The 21,959-nt window shown below is 33.5% G+C and overlaps 1 protein-coding gene across 1 annotated transcript in view; it reads right to left on the bottom strand.

Annotated features, from left to right (window-relative positions):
* Window positions 1–21,959, bottom strand: part of LOC114337513 (uncharacterized) — a 772,834-nt gene that overhangs the window by 566,907 nt on the left and 183,968 nt on the right. The gene's annotated exons all lie outside the window — the stretch shown is intronic.

Below are 21,959 nucleotides of genomic sequence, written 5' to 3' on the forward strand. Positions count from 1 at the left end.
TATGGCTTGCAAATTGTAGAAGCCTCGGAGGTGTAACCAGAGAAAGTTCCCATTGTTTTCATTCTGGTGGGAATGTTGTTTTATATGCCATTAGAGTGAAGACTTAGTCTTTTTTTAATTATTTATTAAAACAATCAAAAAAAGATACGCAACAGCCGGGTTCCAACTGGGGACCTCTCGATCTGCAGTCTAATGCCACTGAGGCACCATCAATTTGCAGATATCGATTTATTAACATACTTTAAAATATCATAGCATTAGTCACGATTTTAAAATAGTTTAAAATTAAAAAAAAATCGATTTATCCATACAGTGTGATTGGTCAGTGGGGTAAAGCTTTGTAGATCCGTTATAAGTAATAGACAGTAATAAAAGTTAATAACAAAAATTGTAGCAAACTTTGATTACAGATTGATAATCAGTAATCGTAAATTGTAAGTTTTAGACAATTATTCAGTCATGGCTGACTTAAAATTTGGAAAGATTTAGACCCGTAATTATTAATAATTTTGCTCTGAAAAATGAAAATATCTCGAAAACTAATAAATTTATACATAAGGAATGTTATACAAAAATTATAGTATTGTAATGGTACTTTTCGATAATGATATAAAATACAGGGTGTTCTATTTAAAATTACTGAGAAAATAATGTACTTGCGTTTTGACTCACCCTGTATTCAATATAAAAAAAAAATAGCAAAACAACCATTTACGAAAATTTTGACAATAAATAAAAAAATATTACGTCAACAAACCATTGACCTTGTGCTTGCTTTTATTTATACAGGTAGTTAAACTTGTTACGATTTTCATATAAAATTGGTTATAACTTTGTAAATACCCCGTATAACATACCAAACATTTATATTTTTGTAATCGAAAAAATACGAACATTTCGAATATAAAATAAAATACAGGATGTTCTATTTAAAAAAACAAAAGTTTGGTCTGCCACTATGTTATCGAACACCCTGTAACATTCTAACTAATTTTGTAATGTGAAGCTCAAAGTTTGCTACAGTTTTTGTTATTAACTTTTATCGCTATACATTACTATAACGGATCTACGGAGCTTCACCCCACTAATTACTAATCACCCTGTATAATATCAGTAAAATCTTGCATTGTTAGATAGTTCTAAGCTATCCTGAAAATTTCAGATGTCTAGGAAGCCTAGAACTATTTTTAAAATGGATTACAAAATTTGCGGAGTCCGTGACACCAACCAACCCAAGTATATAAAAATGTTTTAAAAAACTGAACACCGGTTTTTGGAATAACCGGTTTTTTTCGACCGGTTAAAACCAACAGGTTAAACCGTAAGTAAAAAAACCGGTAGAACCGAAAACCGATTTTTTGTCAACAACCGCCATCCCTACGCTCTGCATTGAGTTTAGGTGGGTGTACGACCGACGACAGCGTTTCTCATTGGCCACGGTTAACTCCGGGTCTCCAGGGTTTTTGGGGTCGCTGAACATGAATTTGTCATCATAACCGACACTCGAACACTTGGTGTCCAGAGTTACTGCTAAGGCACGTCATCTGGAGTTTCGAGGGTTTTCCATACTAATTAATGCAAACAGATTACTCGGAGGTTTTTGGAGCTGTGAATATGAATACGCTATCAAAACCGACTCCCGGAGTACCTGGGGCCTAGACCGCTGCTAAGATACGTCATCTTCTAGAGTTTGACAGTTTTAGGCATTAAATTAGGTGCGTTCGCGGGAGCCTGTCGACGACTAGTCGGCGACAAATTAGCAGCAAAACGCATGCGTACTTTAAAATGATATAATTAATATCGTTAATAGATAAATATACAAGGTATATTTTAATATTATAATTTAATAGTTAGTTATTAATATTAATTAAAAGTAAATATACCTTGTTTATTTATCTATTAACGATATTCTTTATATTAAATGAGGTTAGAAATTGTCGGCGACAATTTGTCAACTGTACCCGCGAACGCACCTATTGATACAAACAGATTACTTAGGCTACGGCTCCACGGGCTGGAAATTGACGCTAGCAGTAGCCGCAAAACGAACTTAAGGTTCCGCAGAACGGAATAGGAATAGCCGAACTGTACCGACTACAGGACTTGTGCGTAGTCGGTTCAGTTCGGCTATTCCTATTCCGTTCCGTGGAACCTTAAGTTCGTTTTGCGGCTACTGCTAGCGTCAATTTCCAGCCCGTGGAGCCGTAGCCTTAGGGTTTTTTGATCTCTCAATACGAATACGTGCGTATTGTGCATATTTGGCCCCTTTCAATTTTTTTGTCACTTTAGACTTTAGATATAGGTACAGCGTGTCTACTAAAGTTGGAAACATATGGGAAACTTTTTTATTATTAATGTTACGGAGAAAGATATACTTCATAAAAAGTTCTGCATGCTCTAAAACCTAAGATTCAATCATCATATATCAAATTTTATGTATATTGTACGAGTTATGTCAAAAATATCAATTTCGTTCAAGGGTAAAGTACCTTTATTGCTTTGAATATCGAAAATTCTTATTATGAAAAGTTGTTTAGAATTAAATACCAAGATCAAATATAGTATGGTATAACTAGATCCAAACCCAGACATCAAAAGTGAAAGTTATCCTCCAACACCAAATTCTTCCATATGGTCCACATAATGTTCAGAAAAAAGTCACACCATTTTGAGCGTCGGGTTTGGGGGGTGAGGGGGGATAAATCGGTAAATTCGTAGTTTTTTAAGTTCGTCCATATTTCTAAAACTATGAGGTTTAGCATGAACAACCTTCTATACAAAAATGTTCTACATTAAATTTGAAATAAAAAAGGCCCTATGCATAATCCTTCTAAAATAAACGGTTCCAAAGTTACGGGGGTAGTATAGTATAATTGGTCCAAAAAAGGCCTAACCCAGACATTAAAAGTAAAAGTCATCCTCCCACACCAAATTGTTCTATATGGTCCAGATATTGTTCAGTAAAAAGTTACACGATTTTGAGCGTCCGGTTTGGGGGGGGGGGGGAGATCCGTAAATTAGTAGTTTTTTTTATGTTTTTCCTCAATATTTCTAAAAATATGATTTAGCGTATACAATGTTCTATACAAAATTGTTCTACCTCGAATTTAAAACCAAAAAGGTCCTATACATAATCGTTATAAAATCAACGATTTCAGAGTAACGGAGGGTGAAAAGTGGAGGTTTTCGATACTTTTTATGTCTTGGGCAATTTATAATAGGTATCTTTACTTATTTAAAGAAATTTTCTTTCAAACGATTTGCTATTTCAGTGGCCGATGGTATGTTAGTGATAAGGCCTTGAAGAAACATCAACCTCACCACCCAAAATCATCATCAATTGCCCAAAAAATATAAAAAGTATCGAAAACCTCCACATTTCACCCTCCGTAACTCTGGAACCGTTGATTTTATAACAATTATGGATAGAACCATTTTTGTTTCAAATTTTATGTAGAACGTTTTTGTATAGAATATTGTTTACGCTTAAACATAGTTTTAGAAATTTTGACGAAAAACGTAAAGAAACTACTAACTTACCGAATTCTCCCCCATCTCCCTCCCCAAACAGGACGCTCAAAGTGTAACTTTTTACTGAACAATATGTGGACCATATAGAACTCTTTGGTGTTGGAGGAAAACTTTTACTTTGGATGTCTGGGTTAGGCCTTTTTTTGGACCAATTATATTATACTACCTCCGTAACTTTGGAACCGTTCATTTTAGAAGGATTTTGTATAGGACCTTTTTTATTTAAAATATAATGTAGAACATTTTTTTATACAAGGTTGTTCATGCTAAACCTTATAGTTTTAGAAATATTGACGAAAAACGTAAAAAACTACGAATTCACCGACTTCTCCCCCTCTCCCCACCAAACCCGACGCTCAAAAAGGTGTGACTTTTTTCTGAAGATTATACGGACCATATAGAACAATTTTGTGTTGGAGGATAACTTTCACTTTGGATGTCTGGGTTATGTCATTTTTTGAATCAATTATATCATACTAATATGCAATTACATGCTTCTAATTGAAAAAAAAATATTTTACAAATTTTTTTCTTTATGAATACCCAAAATCATTTTTAATTATTACAAATTAATATGATAACTCTTTTATTATTCATTTTACGAAAAAAAGTTATTCTTCATAAAAAGCTCTGCATGGTCTATGATCTAAGATACCACTATGATATATCAACTTTTATTAATTTTTTACGAGTTGTGTCAAAAAATATGAATTTTGCTCATGAGTATAGGTCCTTTATATTTCACAATGTTTCAATTAGAAGGTTGTAATTGCATATTAAAACATAGTTTTTAATTCTAAACAACTTTTCTTATTAACAACTTTCGATATTGTGAATTTTAAAGGTATTATACTCTTAAGTGAAATTCATATTTTTTGACATACCTCGTATAAAATTAACAAAATGTGATATCTGATGGTTGCATCTTAGGTTTTAGACGATGCAGAACTTTCTATGCAGAATAACTTTTTTTCGTAAAATTAATAATAAAAGAGTTATAATATGTGTAATAAATAAAAACGAAGTTAAGTATCCATACATTTGAAAAAAACTTGATTATTTTTTCAATTAGAGGCATATATTTGCATATTTGATCTTGGTTTTTAATTCCAAAAAACTTTTCATAATAATAATTTTCGATATTCAGACAAATAAAGGTACTTCACCCTTGAACGAAATTCATATTTTTTTTTGGCTTGGACTATAGTCATTCAGCCAGTCTCAATCAAAATTAAATGTATTAAAGGTATTGCCAATTAGTAAAACATGGTTATTATAATAATATTACAATTTTTTACGTCTTATTTTACCTACTTATTGCAGCTAATGTACATATTATGTTAATAAATATTATAAATATAATGTTTATCAAGAACGCATAGTGTATACATTTTACAAATAAAATTATTAATCTTAATATTTAAAATAAATGCATTATTTTTGTATTGTTTTTGTTTTGCTTTTTTTGCTTTGTTTTTTTTTGTTTTTTTGGTTGTTTTTTTTTGCTTTGTTTTTTTTGTTTTTTTTTGTTTTTTTTTGTCACTACGATAAGATGTCAACCCGGTTCAACCCCTGGGGTTTAAATCCTCTTAGTGATTTTTTTTCTTTATAATTTTTTTATATTTTTTTTTGTATTTTTTTTGTTTCATTTCTTAATTATTTTTTTTAAATTTTTTTTTTAATTTTTTTTAAACATATTTTTTACAAATACCTATAACTAATTACAATAATATTTTACTATCCGACATGAAAGATACCAAACAGTCAAATATTTTCTTTTTATTAAGTGACAGAATAAAGAGAATATTTACAGGGAGTGGGATGTTCTGGTCTATAATTCTTTTAATTAGGTGATTGGTTAGGTATTTATGCTTCTTGCATTAAAAAAATACAATTTAACAATATAAAACTTCCTTTAAATATTTTTCATTTACATAAACATTTATAGCAATCTGACGGGTAAATACTGACAGTAATGCAACCAAATTCATAATTTTATTAATCTATAAATAATAAATAATTATATAAAATATATACCTACTTAAATTAATTATGTGACACGTACGGAAGAGATCGACTATGGATTTATTTGTTTATTACCTGTAACAAAAAATTAAAGATGAGTTCGTACTATAAATAAAATAATACGTTTTTTTTGTAGGGCAGTGTGAAATATTTTAGTCTAAGAGCTAGTGAACCCTCCGACTAACGGTCGTCCTGTAAGGCTAGAAATTTGTCTAGTGATAATTCATAGCACACCAAGGCTATAAACCATGACCTGGCAGGCATCAGCGGTGCACGTGTATCTACCAGGTGAATCGAAAAGTGCAAATTTAGGGGGTAAAATAAACTTTCTCCTGTAAGGTTTAAATTTAAGTATGTGTTTGAGTAAGTCATTTAGAAGAAATGTGTACAATGACAGGCGATTCTGAAGAGCATAAGACCTTGCCAGGCGAGGGGAAAGATTAGGGGTGTTTCCTAAAATTCTTTTTTTTGCATCGAACAAATTTTTTTAGGTTTTTTGAATCATTCCAAACAGAAAAGGTCTTTAGTAATTTTTCTTTTAAGTAAATAGTTTTTGTTATATAAGTTATTTAAAATTTTGAAAATTGCGAAATCGGCCATTTTTAACCTTAAATCGGACATTTATCTAAAAATTTCAATGTTGCCAAGGTACGTAGATATTCTTTAAACATTGATTGATGAAATCCCGAAGAGTTTTTGCAATAAAATATCGAAAACCTCTTTGTTTTTTTAATTGGTAATCAAGCGGGCGCGACACTGTAGTATAAGTGAGGACGTTTGAGTTTGCATAAATTCATTATCTCGAGAATGAGCAAATTTCAAGAGAAATCCTCAGACAGGTCGATTTTTAGTTTTGAATTAGGACTTTTTGGCATATATATAATACTAGTGACGTCAACCATCTGGGCGTGATGACGTAATCGATGATTTTTTTAAATAAGAGTAGGGGTTGTGTGATAGCTCATTTCAAAGGTTATTTAATTCTCTATTCAGTAATATAACCATTAACATAATTATTTATACAGGGTGTACAAAAAAATTTTTCTTCTATTTGTCAAATTTAATCAAAGTTAATTTAATAAAAAAATTTTTTTTGTACACCCTGTATAAATGATTATGTTGATGTTTATATTATTGAATAGAGAATTAAATAACCTTTCAATTGAGCTATCACACAACCCCTACTCTCATTTAAAAAAATCATCGATTACGTCATCACGCTCAGACGGATGACGTCACTAGTACTGTATATATGCCAAAAAGTCCTAATTTAAAAATAAAAATCAACTTGTCTGAGTATTTTTCTTGAAATTTGCCCATTCTCGAGATAATGAATTTATGCCAACTCAAACGTCCTCACTTATACTACAGTGTCGCGCCCGCTTGATTAGCAATTAAAAAACAAAGGGGTTTCCGATACTGTATTGCCAAAAACTCTTTGGGATTTTATCAATCAATGTTTAAAGAATATCTACCTACCTTGGCAACTTTGAAATTTTTAGATAAATGTCCGATTTAGGGTTAAAAATGGCTGATAACCAAACTATTAACTTAGGAGAAAAATCACTAAAGACCTTTTCTGTTTGGAATAATTCAAAAAACCTAAAAAAAATTTGTTCGATGCAAAAAAATAATTTTAGGAAAAACCCCTCATCTTTCCCCTCGCCTGGCAAGGTCTTATGCTCTTCAGAATCGCCTGTCATTGTAAACATTTCTTTTAAATGACTTACTCAAACACATACTTAAATTTAAACCCTACAGGAGAAAGTTTATTTTACCCCTAAACTATGCACTTTTCGATTCACCTGGTAGATACACGTGCACGGCTGATGCCTGCCAGGTCATGGTTTTTAGCCTTGGTGTGCTTCGTATTATCACTAGACAAATTTCTAGCCTTACAGGACGACCATTAGTCAGAGGGTTCACTAGCTCTTAGACTATTTGTAAATAAATAAATTAAATTGAAAGAAAATTCTATAAAACTGCCAAACATCAGCCAACATGTATCTACAGCACTCAATACTGTGCAATTGAAAATAAAATAAACCATAAACGAATGTGGCAGAGATAAAAATGCAGCCTTCTTCTTGTAGTGCCTATCCGTTTCGGATGTTGGCGATCATCATGGCAATCTGTACTTTGCACACTGCTGCTCTGAAAAGATTTGTAGTGGTTGTGTTAAACCACGTACGTAGATTTTTCAGCCAGGAAATTCTTCGCCTCCCTGGTCCTCGCTTTCCTTCTACTTTTCCCTACAAGATTAGTTGTAGCAGTTCATATCTTTCACTGTTCCTCATTATGTGACCGGGGTATTCGATTTTGGCTGTTTTGATTTTGATTAACAGCTCTTTTTCTTTTTGCATTCTAAGCAAAACTCCCTCATTAGTAATGTGGTCGGTATAAAATATCTTCAGGATTCAACGATAAAGCCACATTTTTAAAAAGCCTGAATTTTCTTGCCGATGGCGTCTGTGAGGGTCCACTACTCAACTCCGTACAACAGTATAGGAACAGTCTACAACAAAAGCAGCCAGTCTACAAAAATAAAATACTCAGAAGGAGAGAGAAACAAATTAGTGTTAATATATTTGTTTGCCTAGCAATTTTACCTTTTTTTGCTTAACATAAAAATCAGTTCCATGTTAAAAAGGTTATGAAAGGATTTAGATTTTTGAAATATTATTTTTATTTTATAATTGCTGCAAAATATTTGTTATAACCAGATTGGATAATGTCCAGGAACCAAAGGCATTCACCTCGCAATACAGAATAGATCGATTTTCGTGAAAATTTGAGATTACGTAGTGGATAGTCCAAGGATCAAAATCTATATAGGGTTACCACCCCATCTCGAGGGCGGAAATTTTTTATTATATTTTGAATGCAAAAATTGATAAAGAGATTAATTCTAAGCAAAAAATATTCGATACATTTTTTTGATAAAATAAATAGTTTTCGATTTATTCGCTATCAAGTTTTAGTCAATTAAGAATTTTATATTCACCATTGGCGTGGATACGGGTAATATGCTCGGTCATATTACCTGTATGCAAGTCAATGGTGAATATAAAATTATTAATTTCATGTCAAAAAGTGCGCAATAACTATCTCTTAAAACCTAAAAATTTCATTTGCATATCTCAACCGGCTTTTGGGGCAATAAATAAATCGTCAGTGTGTGAGAAAAACATTCAACATCCCATATCTCGGAAACGAAGCATTTGCGGATATATGTTTATAAAGCAAACGGTCATTATTTTTACTGTTAAAGTACTTGTTAAAGTACCTAACTTTGTATTATCCAACATAAGCAAATGAATAAAAAAACGGAATGTTAAGAAAACCTGAGGCTATAGTTGGGTTTTAATTTCAGTATTTTATAAATGCTAGAATATTCCACAGCGTATTGCGAACTTTGAGAAAAAAACACAGTTTGATTCGTACACCCGGTATACAATGAAAATTTACCGATTTAGCAACAATATTATTACAGCGATATTGATAAAGAATAAGGTTATACCATATTAAAAAAATACTTAAACCGGATGACAGGTTTAGGAGATACGAGACATCAAAAATGACCCTTTTTTGGGGTGCCCGTTTTCTCTGACGCGCAGTGCATATTGTACGATTAACTTTCTCAACATAGCGGACCATTTAAGTCAAAGCTTTCATCCCGAATCCAAAACAGTCGCAGATTCGTGAAATATACTATAGATGGTGATTAAGCAATATCAAAATTCATATTTGTATCTAATACTGGACGCTCAAACGAAGAAGAGTTCAAGAAGAGTTCAAATTGCTTGTATTCAAGAAACTAGGTGGAAAGGACAAAGGGCGAAAGAACTAGGTGAAGGATACAAATTGTGGTATGTAGGGAGTAGTAACACTAGAAATGGAGTTGGTATAATTGCTGATAGTGAAATGAAAGGTAACGTAGTAGAAGTTGTAAGAACGAGTGATAGAATGATGTCAGTGAAATTTGTAATTGATAAAGAGGTATTGAATGTTGTTTGTGTGTATGCTCCCCAAACAGGTCTGGGTGAGAATGAAAGAAGAGCTTTCTATGATCAATTAGGAGACGTACTGAGTGATATTCCAGCAGAGGAGAAAGTTATAATAGGAGGTGATTTCAATGCACATGTGGGCCAAACCAAGACAGGATATGAAACAATACATGGGGGATTAGGCTTTGGAACTAGAAATGAAGCTGGAGATGACATGCTTGAATTAGCAACAGCATTGGATATGGCGATTGTTAACACATTCTTTAAAAAGAGAGAAACTCAACTTATTACCTACAAAAGTGGACAACATCAATCCCAAATAGACTACTTCATGATAAGAAAAGAAGACATACGTGAATGCAAGGACTGCAAGGTAATAGTGAGTGAGACAGTAAGCCAACAACATAAGCTGCTTGTTCTGGACATCGAAGTAAAAAGCGAAACTAAACAAAAATATCGGAGAGGACCACAAAAAATCAAATGGTGGCTGCTGAAAGATGAGAAAGAAGGTCTATTCAGGAGAAGAATAGTAGAAAAAATATGTTGGAACGTGAAAGGAAGCCCTAATACAATTTGGAGAAAAATGGCCAGTAGTATTAGAGAGACTGCTATTGAAATACTTGGGAAAACGTCAGGAAAAAAGTTTGAGGATAAAGAGACTTGGTGGTGGTCAAACGAAGTACAAGGAAAAATAAAAGAGAAGAGAAAATTATATAAAAAGTGGCAAGAAACCAGATCCGACACAGATCTTCAAAACTATATGGTGGCGAAAAAGGAAGCGAAAGTAGCAGTAGCAAAAGCCAAAGCAGAAGCGTATTCAAACCTATATGATCAACTTGATACCAGGGAAGGCGAAACGAAGATATATAAAATAGCCAAACAGAGAGCAAGGAAAGCAAAAGATTTTAATCAGATTAGATGTATCCGAGATGAAAATAATAAAATACTAGTTCACGAAAGGGAAGTCAAAAAGAGATGGAGAAAGTACTTTGACAGCTTATTAAATGAAGAATTTGACAGACAGCCTGTAGAGTCAACGGAGACAGTAGCAGCAATGGTCACCAAAATAACCAACGAGGAAGTGGCTCAAGCGCTTCAAAAAATAAAGAAAGGAAAAGCGGTAGGACCAGATGATATTCCTGGGGAAGTATGGAGAGCATTGGGAGAGACAGGAACAAGGTGGCTAGCAGGTCTATTTAATAGAATTATGGAAGTCGGACAAATGCCAGACGAATGGAGAAGCAGTATACTGGTACCTGTTTACAAAAACAAGGGAGATATACAACAATGTACAAACTACAGGGCTATAAAACTGCTTAGCCACACCATGAAAATATGGGAAAGAGTAATTGACAGACGGATACGTGAAGAGACCGAAATATCCGAGAATCAATTTGGCTTTATGCAGGGTAGATCAACAACAGATGCAATTTTCATTATAAGGCAGTTGATGGAAAAATACAGGAGTAAAGAAACAAACGCTCATATGGTATTCATTGATCTTGAGAAAGCATATGATAGAGTTCCTCGAGAGATTCTGTGGTGGGCACTCAATAAGAAAGGAGTCCCTGGTGAATATGTAAAGATTGTGAGGGATATGTATGAGGGAGTAACGACTAGTGTTAGGACAGGTGTGGGAGAGACTGATAAATTTCATGTGAAAGTAGGATTGCACCAAGGCTCTGTGCTTAGTCCGTATTTATTCTCATTAGTTTTGGACCAGATAACAGCGAAACTACAGGGTAACATTCCATGGTGCTTAATGTATGCTGATGATGTCGTGTTAGTAGGAAATAGTGAAAGAGACTTAGAACAAAAACTGGAACAGTGGAGACAAGCTCTGGAGGAAAAAGGTTTAAAACTTAGTAGGACAAAAACAGAGTATTTGGAATGTTCATTTAAAGATGGAGCTACTACAAATAAAATGGTATCTTTGGATGGTGAAATGATTGTGAAAAGCAATAGTTTTAAGTACCTAGGATCGGTATTACAGAGTAATGGAGAAATAGATGGAGATGCATGCAGTAGAATTAGGGCTGGATGGATGAAGTGGAAAGAAGCGAGTGGTGTGTTGTGTGACAGAAAAATTCCAATGAAGCTGAAGGGAAAATTCTATAAAACAGCCATAAGACCGGCTATGATGTACGGAACTGAATGTTGGGCAGTGAAAAAGAAAGAGGAACAACGAATGCATGTGGCGGAAATGAGAATGCTTAGATGGATGAGTGGAGTGACAAAGAAGGATAAAATTAGAAATGAGTATATTAGGGGAAGTCTAGGTGTGGCACCAATTGATGCCAAAATGAGAGAGCATAGGTTAAGATGGTTCGGTCATGTTCAACGTCGAGACGTTAATCACCCAATACGAAGAATAGCTGAAGTGCAGATTCCTGGAAGGAGTAGGAGAGGAAGACCAAAGAAGACCTGGGGGGAGGCGATAAGGCAGGACATGTTGGTAAAGGGGATTAACATTGATATGACCCAAGACAGAATTGTGTGGAGAAATGCAATTAGGGAAGCCGACCCCGCATAGGGATAAGGCAAAGAGAATGATGACTGGACATTACAAAACGAAGAAGATATCATGTATAAGAAGTTAGAACAAGTGATGGAGTTTAACTATCTAGGCATCATATTATCTATCTACGGAAATCTCGAAACAGAAATGCAGGTTGCCTGAATGACACAATATAGAGAAATACAAATATTAGAAAAGAAATAAAAGATAGAATATAGTTAGTTAGTTAGTTATCTTTATTCCAAAAAATCACAAATTTACAATAAATATAATTTTAACAAAAATATTTGTACAAGAACAATATGTGATTTTAGCCTAAGCGTTGGAACCGTACCTATACAAAACATCAAGTCATACAAGTCATCAGACCAATATTGAATACGCAACAGAAACACGACCGGACACAGAGAGAATAAAAAGATTGCTCGAAACAGCGAAGATGAAAATACTTGGAAAAATTGACGGTAAGACACTATGGGACAGAGCTAGAAGTACACATATACAACGTAGATGCAAGGTGGAGAACATTAACAACGGGGTTAGAAACAGAAGAGTAGAATGGAATGACCACATAAGCCGAATGACAACAATAAATAGAGTAGTAAGGACAGCGAGAGACGGTTCCCCAATAGGAAGACGATCAGTGGGAAGACCACAAAAACGATGGAACGAAAACCTACTGGAGGAAAAAACAGACTGTCATGACTATAAAAAAAAGTAGAAGAAGAAAGAAGATTTACCTTGCATGCATTAAACGTTTTTGTTGTACCTATAGTCTAAGAGCTGGGAGCGGATTTTGTGCGTGATAAGTAATATGGAAAAACTATACGGGGATATGTTGAATTAGTTGTGTACATGATTTTCACCAACGCCCGGAAACCAGAGTTGGGGCCGAGGGTAGTTATAAGGGGTCAAAGTCGCGGAATTTGTTATTTTTTTTATGAAGCTCATGATCGAGATAGTGCACCAAAATTTGGGAATAAGTAGGTCATGACGTACCTAAGTAAAATCTCTAGGGGCTCAACGCTGCGTGGCCGACAAAGGGGTGGGGGTAGGGGTGAATATAAAAAATATAACGGGTTTTTTGCGACGTTCGTGATTGAGATGCACCAAAATTTGGGTATAAGTAGACCATGACATAAATAATTAAAATCCCCAGAGCCGGAAACCAGAGTGGGGAAAGAAGGTAGTTATAAGGGGTCAAAATTCCGTTTTTTATTTTTTTTTTGTGACGCTCATGATCGAGATAGCGCGCCAAAATTTGGGAATAAGTAGGTCATGACGTAACTAAGTAAAATCTCTAGGAATGGAACGCTGGGGCAGGGGTGAATATAAAAAAATGTAAGGGGATTTTTGTGACGTTCGTGATTGAGATCGTGCACCAAAACTTGGAAATATATAGACCATGACATAACTAAGTAATATCCCCAGAGGCGGAAACCAGAGTGGCCGACGAGGGTAGTTATAAGGGGTAAAACTCGCGGTTTTTATTATTTTTTTTGTGGCGCTCGTGATGGAGATAGTGCACCAAAATTTGGGAATAAGTAGATCATGATATTACTAAGTAAAATCTCCAGGGGCGGAACGCTGCATGGGGGACGAATGTTGTGCCGGGTCACAAAAATAATAATACACACTGCGACTTTGACCCCTTAAAACTACCCTCATCCCCAACTCTGGTTTCCGGCTCTGGGTATTTTACTTAGCTAAGTCATGGTCTACTTATTCCCAAATTTTGGTGCACTATCTCAATCTAGCACGTCGCAAAAAACCCCTTATATTTTTTATATTCACACCTACTCCCACCCCTTTATCGGCCACGCAGCGTTCCACCCCTGGAGATTGTACTTAGTTACCTCATAACCTACTTATTCCCAAATTTTGGTGCACTATCTCAATCATGGGCGTCACAAAAAAAATAATAAAAACGGCGATTTTGACCCCTTATAACTATCCTCATGCCCAACTCTGGTTTCCGGCTCTGAGGATTTTACTTAGTTATGTCATGGTCTACTTATTGCCAAATTTTCGTGCACTCTGTCAATCACGAAAGTCGCAAAAAAACCCCTTATATTTTTTGTATTCACCCCTGCCCCACCCCTTTGTCGGCCCGCAGAGTGCCACCCCTGGAAATTTTACTTAATCACGTCATGACCTACTTATTCCCAAATTTTGGCGCGCTATCTCGATCATGAGCGTCACAAAAAAAAAATAATAAAAAACGGAACTTTGACCCCTTATAACTACCTTCCTTCCCCACTCTGGTTTCCGGTTCTGGGGATTTTAATTATTTATGTCATGGTCTACTTATACCCAAATTTTGGTGCACTATCTCAATCACGAACGTCGCAAAAAACCCGTTATATTTTTTATATTCACCCCTACCCCAACCGCTTTGTCGGCCACGCAGCGTTGAGCCTCTAGAGATTTTACTTAGGTACGTCATGACCTACTTATTCCCAAATTTTGGTGCACTATCTGAATCATGAGCGTCATCAAAAAAAAATAATAAAATTCGCGACTTTGACCCCTTATAACTACCCTCGGCCCCAACTCTGGTTTCCGGCCGTTGGTGAAAGTTATGTACACAACTAATTCAACATATCCCCGTATAGTTTTTCTCTATTACATATCACGCACAAAATCCGCTTCTATCTCTCCGACTACTACATTAATATCTCTTATAAATTATTGTAATTATTTTTTTATTGTTTTTGTTAAACTGTTGTATAACAAATAGATGTTAGTTAAAAGAAACTAAAATTTAATATGGGTTTGTTATAAATGAATGTAATTACTTTTTTGCACGATTGATCATTTTTGACTGTTTACCGTGACAGATTTTACGTCAGTAGGTGACATTTACTAGCAACTCGACGGTAAGTAATCCAACTCGACGGTAAGTACTCCAACTCGACGGTAAGTAATTCACTTACCGTCGAGTTAAAAAATCTCTTAATTTTAATTTATTTTTTGAAATAATAAAGAAAACTAACGAATTATTTATTAATATTGAAACTTATGGTAAAATTTGTTAAATTATTTAATGAAATCCCACTTGTTTGGGCTGTGGTTTCACTTCTAACAGAAACTCCTGCAGAATCGCATACATTAGTAGCATTACTAGCATTGCACAACATTTTTTCTCTTCAAATACGCGATCAAAGTTGAAAACTTGGAAATATCAATGCCATCATAAAGAAAAACGGTGGATTGAATCATTGAATATTCTGCCCAGAGGTTTCCAGGAGCTTTCAACTGCATATGTCTTTGAACGAAATATGCCAATAGAGTCTTTTCTTCGATTCTTAAATTCTTGCCTTCGCACCATTTTTTAAAACTGTGGTAGGTATTTTGATAACGGATTTTGTATTTTTCGGGAATAATTGCGGAACACCCTTCTTCCCAAGCCCGTTCAATTTCTTCAAATTCACTTTCGCTCATATTTTAATTTATAATAATCAAAATTGTACTTAAAATTATTGACAACTAAATAAAAACTCAATTCTCCATTGCTGTTATGCACCCTAGTTACTACCTAACAACCAAAGTATCTATCTTGATAAAATGAATGAAACTAGTCAATATGACGAAAATGTTTAATTTTATAATTTATAATGGTATCAATCGTGCAAAAAACGTTATAAGCATGTCGAACGTTAAGGGTAACCGATCTCAGACAATAATTGGAGTCGTCGCACCGCTCCTCCTCCAAACAATTGTCTTCGATCGGTATAAAACTATCGGTACTAATATTGTATAACAAAACAAATGTTATATTAAAATAAAAGGAAACCAATTTTAAAAAATGGTCTTGATTAATTTGTACACCAATTCCAACGTCTTCAAATTAAAATTTATATTCCTACAGAAAAAAACCGATCTAAAAGGAATAAGAATATCGTTGTCTTCGATTGGGCTTGTTATATATAGCGGTAAAGTACCATGAGTACTACGAGTACACGAGAAATATCCAAGACAATATAATATACGAATACCATGCAGCAACGAAAGTTCAAAACCCGTATAAAACGATGGCTGATGTTACCCTAGTACCCGGTTGTTGAACGAGGTCCATATAAGGTTCTTCGGGTTCTTATATCCTGCAGAACTTGTGCACATTGTCTGTTGCTGCCCGGCGAGTCAGTGTCATGTAGAAAGACTTTTTAAAAGGCAAAGACCTGAAAGCTTCAATTTCATTCAATCTGACCATATCTGAATTACGTATATGAAATTTAAAATACCTATAGCAGAAGTCATAATAATTATTATGCTTCCACCTATAGGTACAGACATACGGTGTTAAATTTTTTATTAATAATCAATTTAAAGATAAGCTGAATTAACCCAGTAAATGACCGTTTTGGAGTGTTATTTTCAGGGGCAACTCCGAATTGCATGAAAATTTGGATTTAGGTTCTACTTACCCTCCACCTCAAAGTTAAATTTGTGCCGTTGGTTGCTTTTGCTTGGGGGGTGACAGTCGGGGGTGAAAAAATGCATGTTTAAAATAAGCCCGGAAATGGATAAATTGACAGATTATAAGCAACTTTCGTTGTATAAAGTTTTTTTTATGTAAGTCAATACCTTTCGAGTTATTTGCGAATGAAAATGTTTATTTTTCGACAAAAAAAAATACGTTTTCAGAGGGTTTTTCGCAAATAACTCAAAAAAAATAAATATTTTATCGAAAAAAATATTCTTGGCAAAAGTGTAGCTTATATAAAAACGAAAAAAAAAAGGTGTATCAGTAAAGTCTCTGTACCGAGTAAAAGCAAAGTTGTAGCTCATGAAAAATACGTTCTTATTCGTCTAATTCCAAATATAACATTTCAACGTGAAATCACCGAAAAATTAAGCAATTTTCGGGAAAAACTTAATACCATTTTTGAAAGTGTTTAAAAAAAGCTTTATTTTTATTTTTTACAAAGGTTTCTAGCGTCAAAAATAAACGAGGTACGCTGAAAAAAATGTTGGCCCCTGTTTTTTGGTACAAAAAATCGTGAAAATCTCCTTCTATTTAGCACTCTAAATATAATTAATCGGTACCGCTTTACCATTTACTTTAAATGTATGTGTATTTTTTATACAGTAGGCTGGTATAAGAGTTACCCCCCTATTTACTTATTTATTTTTAACACATAAGCAAAACTCTCGAACAGGTCGATTTTTAAAATAATCATAGTATATTATAGCATCAATGTTTCGAACTTTACGCTACCCCTCTTCAGACGACAGGCATAACTTTGATTTTTTTAAATGGGAAAGTACATCATCTGATACCTCATTTAAAAGCTTTTGAAACACTGATTACAAAAATGTATAACACTTTAGTCCTTTTTGATAGTGTAGGCGCAAAATTTCAATCAAAATATTTTTAAATGTATTCAGTTTTTTCGAATCCTGAGAAAACTAATAATTATTTTTGAAAAATTTAAACGCAGAGTGAAAGATTACATTATAACCAAGGGATAAAAGTCCCTTAGAGTAAACAAAAAGTTTCTTTTAAATGATATATTATTTAAAATTAGAAATCACACTCAATTTTCTCTTTTTTTCACCTCTGTGAAGGGGTAGAACTTATTAAAATAAACATTATAGAAGTTCTCAGGGACTTTTGATCCTCGGAAATACTGTAGTCTTTCATTCTGCGTTTAAATTTTTTTAAATATAGTTATTAGTTTTCTCAGGATTAAAAAAAAAATGAATGCAATTCCATCGAAATAATTCGACCGAAATTTTGCGCCTGCGCTTTCAAAAAGGATTCAAGTATTATACATTTTTGTAATCAGTATTTCAAATGCTTTTAAATAAGGTGTCACATGATGTACTTTCCCATTTAAAACAGTGAAAGTTATGGCTGCCACCTGAAGAGGAATTATGTAAAGCTCGAAACAATAATGATAATATACTACGATTATTTTAAAAATCGACCTGTCCGAGCGTTTTGCTCATGTGCTAAAAATAAATAAATTAATGGGGAGGGGAAACACTTATTTCAGCGCACTGTATGATCTGTAAGTCTAACCGGTTTGAAGTGCTTATTTTTGAAAAAATTTGGTTTTATAATAAAACAAAATTTTTCTAGAAATTTTGAAAAAATTTACGTCTTTCAAAATAACTTAAAAAATATTAGGGATACAAAAAATCTAAAATAGTAAAAAAATGTATTTTTTGCTGTTATATATATGGTAGTTTTATTTTGTTTTCTGTGAGACAATTGGTTAAGATATGGCTGTTCAAACTTTGCATATACTAGTGATTAGTGGCTCGTTAAAGCCCTCTCACCTATAACCCTTTCAAAAATAAGCACTTTAAACCGGTGAAACTGACAGAGCATGTAAACAATGGATAAGTAAAGTAAATTGTTTGTAAAGCGGTAACGATTAATTTTATTTGGGAAGAAAACACTGGGAGATTTTCATGATTTTTTTTTACCAAAGAAAAAAGGGGACCAACTTTATTTTGAGCGTAACTTGCTTATTTTAATGCTAGAAACTTGCTACTATAAACAATTAAAATAAAAATGTCTTTAAACACTTTAAAAAAGATTAGATGGCTTTTTCCAGAAAACTGCTTCATTTTTTGGTTATTTCACGATAAAATACTCCACGATGGAATTGGACGAATAAAAACCTATTTTTCATGAGATACAAATTTGCTTTTGCAGGATCTATAGACTTTACGAATACACAACTCTTTCCGTTTTTTCTAAGCTACATTTTTGCTAAAAATATTTTTTTCGATAAAATATTTACTTTTTGAGTTATTTGCGAAAAACCGTCTGAAAACTTAGTTTTTTTGTTGAAAAATAAACATTTTCAATCGAAAATAACTCGAAAACTATTGAGTTACACATAAAAAACTCTATAGAACGAAAGTTGCTTATAATTAGTCAATTTATTCATTTTCGTGCTTATCTCGAACTTATGTTTTTTCACCCCCAAGAACGGGTGAATGTCACCCCTCAAGTAAAAGCAAACAACGGCTCAAATTTAACTTTGAAGTGGAGGGTAAGTAGAACCTAAACCCCAATTTTCATGCAATTCGGAGTTGCTCCTGAAAATTACACGGTATCGCCGTATTTTCCGTTCATTTACTGGGATAAATAATATAAAATTAACAACATTTGAAAATCATGTTAAAATGCTTTTGCTTGTTCTCAAATGTATTATTTTATTGAAAATAGTTATTTATTATATATGTTACAGTTCAAGTTGATTCTCAACTGAAACGAGCAGTAAAAGTTGATTTTAAAAATTTAAATCAACTTTTACTAGTTGGAGTTGACTCTTCCTGGATCGATTCAATAATAATATAAATGTTGATTATACGAGAATCTCAAGTGCATTTTTGATGAGTGTGCGTTTCTTTGTTTTGACCGTTTCAACTACTTATTAGTATAGTCTATAACGTCGCCCCCGTTAGGTAAGTTATTCTGATTCGATTTTTTGCACAAACTTACTCAAAGAAATACATCCGTATAACAATCCTTATAACAATTACACAGGGTGTCACGCGGTACCGCGGTCGAAAAACTGTTTAACCAATTTCAATAAAGTCAGTCAGTAAAGTGACTCTTTATCGAACGAGTCTGATATTACGAGCAGAGGAACAGACGCGTTCGATAAAGAGTATTGAGGTGGTGCGTACAAAATTGTATCGTCAATCATAAAAAACATTAACACTAACTTTGAGCAAATTTTTTTAATTTTAGACGAAATAAAAAATTCGTATGACAGTAATGACAGATGACTTTTGCATGATGGCCGGTTTTGATGTTTAATCGATAGTTATCAATATTGTATACCTACCTGATTACTAAATCTGTAAAGTTTTGATTTCTTTTGTATGAATATAATTGCGAAACACTACAGAATTTTACTTTTTGACATAAATTTTATTAATAATAATATACATTATGTAAAATATTTTTAATAATTAAAGTAAATAAATTTTAATTTCACTCAAATAAATAATCGATTGCTGCCATTGACCACTTACATTCAATCTCGGTTAATTTGATTAATTATCGCGGCAGGTAAAGTAACATTCTTCTTTCAATACAACAAAGTGTTACTTTACTGCCGAAAATGAGAGCAAATGAGTACAATAATGAATGATTTTAGTGAAGTTTGGCGACAAACAATGATTTTAAACAAATTCGCAAAAATACATAATTTTTTCACTTCGCACAATTTTTTTTTTAAATCCGTTGGGCCTTTTTTCTCTAACATTGACTGTTGTCGAGTTATTAGCGACTTAAAATTTGAAAAACGCCAAAATAACCATTTTCAAGGTAATAACTCGGTTAAAGATAATTATTGTGAAAGTCGAGCGAGCGGCCGTGGAGTAACGGCATAATCGCTGGCCTCATACGCCAGTGCACGTAGGTTCGAGCCCTGCTAAAGACAAACCATTTTCATTTTCAATAATGACACGAGCCGTCTCACCGTGCCTCGGAGAGCACGTTAAGCAGTCGGTCCCCCTGGGCTAGGGTACATCGACACTAGTTACTTGAAACAGGGTTAAAGATGTAATTGGCGCCGGAACTGTCTGAAAGGCAAAAATGCCATACGATATTATATATTATGAAAGTCAGAAACTAAAAAAAATCAAAGATTAAAACTACCTCTATAAGATCCTGAAGAAATTTTTGTTATTATTTCATTAATAAGATATTATTTTTAATTATCAACAATGAGCACTAACCGTGTATTGAGGCGGCCGTCAATATGAGTGCGAGTGAGATTCACCATTGGACGGCTGGAATGGTGCATCTCTTTAGCACTCACCATTGACGGCCGCCTAATACGCACTTAGCGCTCATTGTTAATAATTAAAGATAAAGCTTAGTAATAAAATAGTGACAAAAATTTCTGCTGGATCTTGTAGAGGGGGCTATAAACTTTGATTTGGTCACTTTCTGACTTTCATAATAATGGATTTTAACCGAGTTATTAAGCCTTGAAAATGGCTATTTTCGCATTTTTCAAATTTTAAATCGCGTATAACTCGACAACAATCAATTTTAAAGAAAAATCACAAAATACCTTTTTTTGCTCAGAATAACCCAAATGATCTAAAAAAAAATTGTTCGAAGTGAAAAAATTATTTTTGTGAATTTGTCTAAAAAAATTGTTTAAACAATTTATCGTTCAAAGTACTGCGTGGCACCCAGTAGATTTGTTATAAGGACCTCTTTTTGAGTAAGTTTGTGCAAAAATTCGAATCGGAGTAATTTACCTAACGGGGGCGACGATGCAGCCTAGACTAATTTGAACATATTCAGTAACATTTAATTTCTAGAATCGGCTATTTGTGTGAATCAGAATCAACTTTTACTAAATGGCATTGGGAAGAGTATACTTTTCCTAGTTGGAGTCTACTTTTACTAGTAAATGTTGAATATAAATCTTCATTTTATATTTATAATCAACTTCTACTGAAACCAGCCGTTAGAGTTGACTCCAACTAGTTGGAGTCAACTCCAACTGGATAATCAACTTGAACTGTAACATATGTTCGTGACATAAATAGCAGATTTTAGAACGATACATAAAAGTTACGTTTTGCCGCGCAGCGGATACACGGACACTTTGCCTCGTGTATAATACAATTTTTTTTAGAACGCGACGGAAACACGAAAATTACAAAAAAATTATATATTAGCATATTTCTATGTATTATAGCTGTACTTGTGTTCATACCTATCCAAGTATTTCCAATTTTTTCCGATAAAATGTTTTCTAATCTTCGAGTTGAACCTTTAAATGTGTTGAACGTTGATAAATTTTAATAAAATATTAAGTTATTATGGCTAACATAAAAATAGCCGTATATTATTAAGGTACATTATCTTTTTCTTCCCACATATT

Source organism: Diabrotica virgifera, chromosome 2 (assembly GCF_917563875.1).
Source record: "Diabrotica virgifera virgifera chromosome 2, PGI_DIABVI_V3a".
Taxonomy (NCBI): domain Eukaryota; kingdom Metazoa; phylum Arthropoda; class Insecta; order Coleoptera; family Chrysomelidae; genus Diabrotica; species Diabrotica virgifera.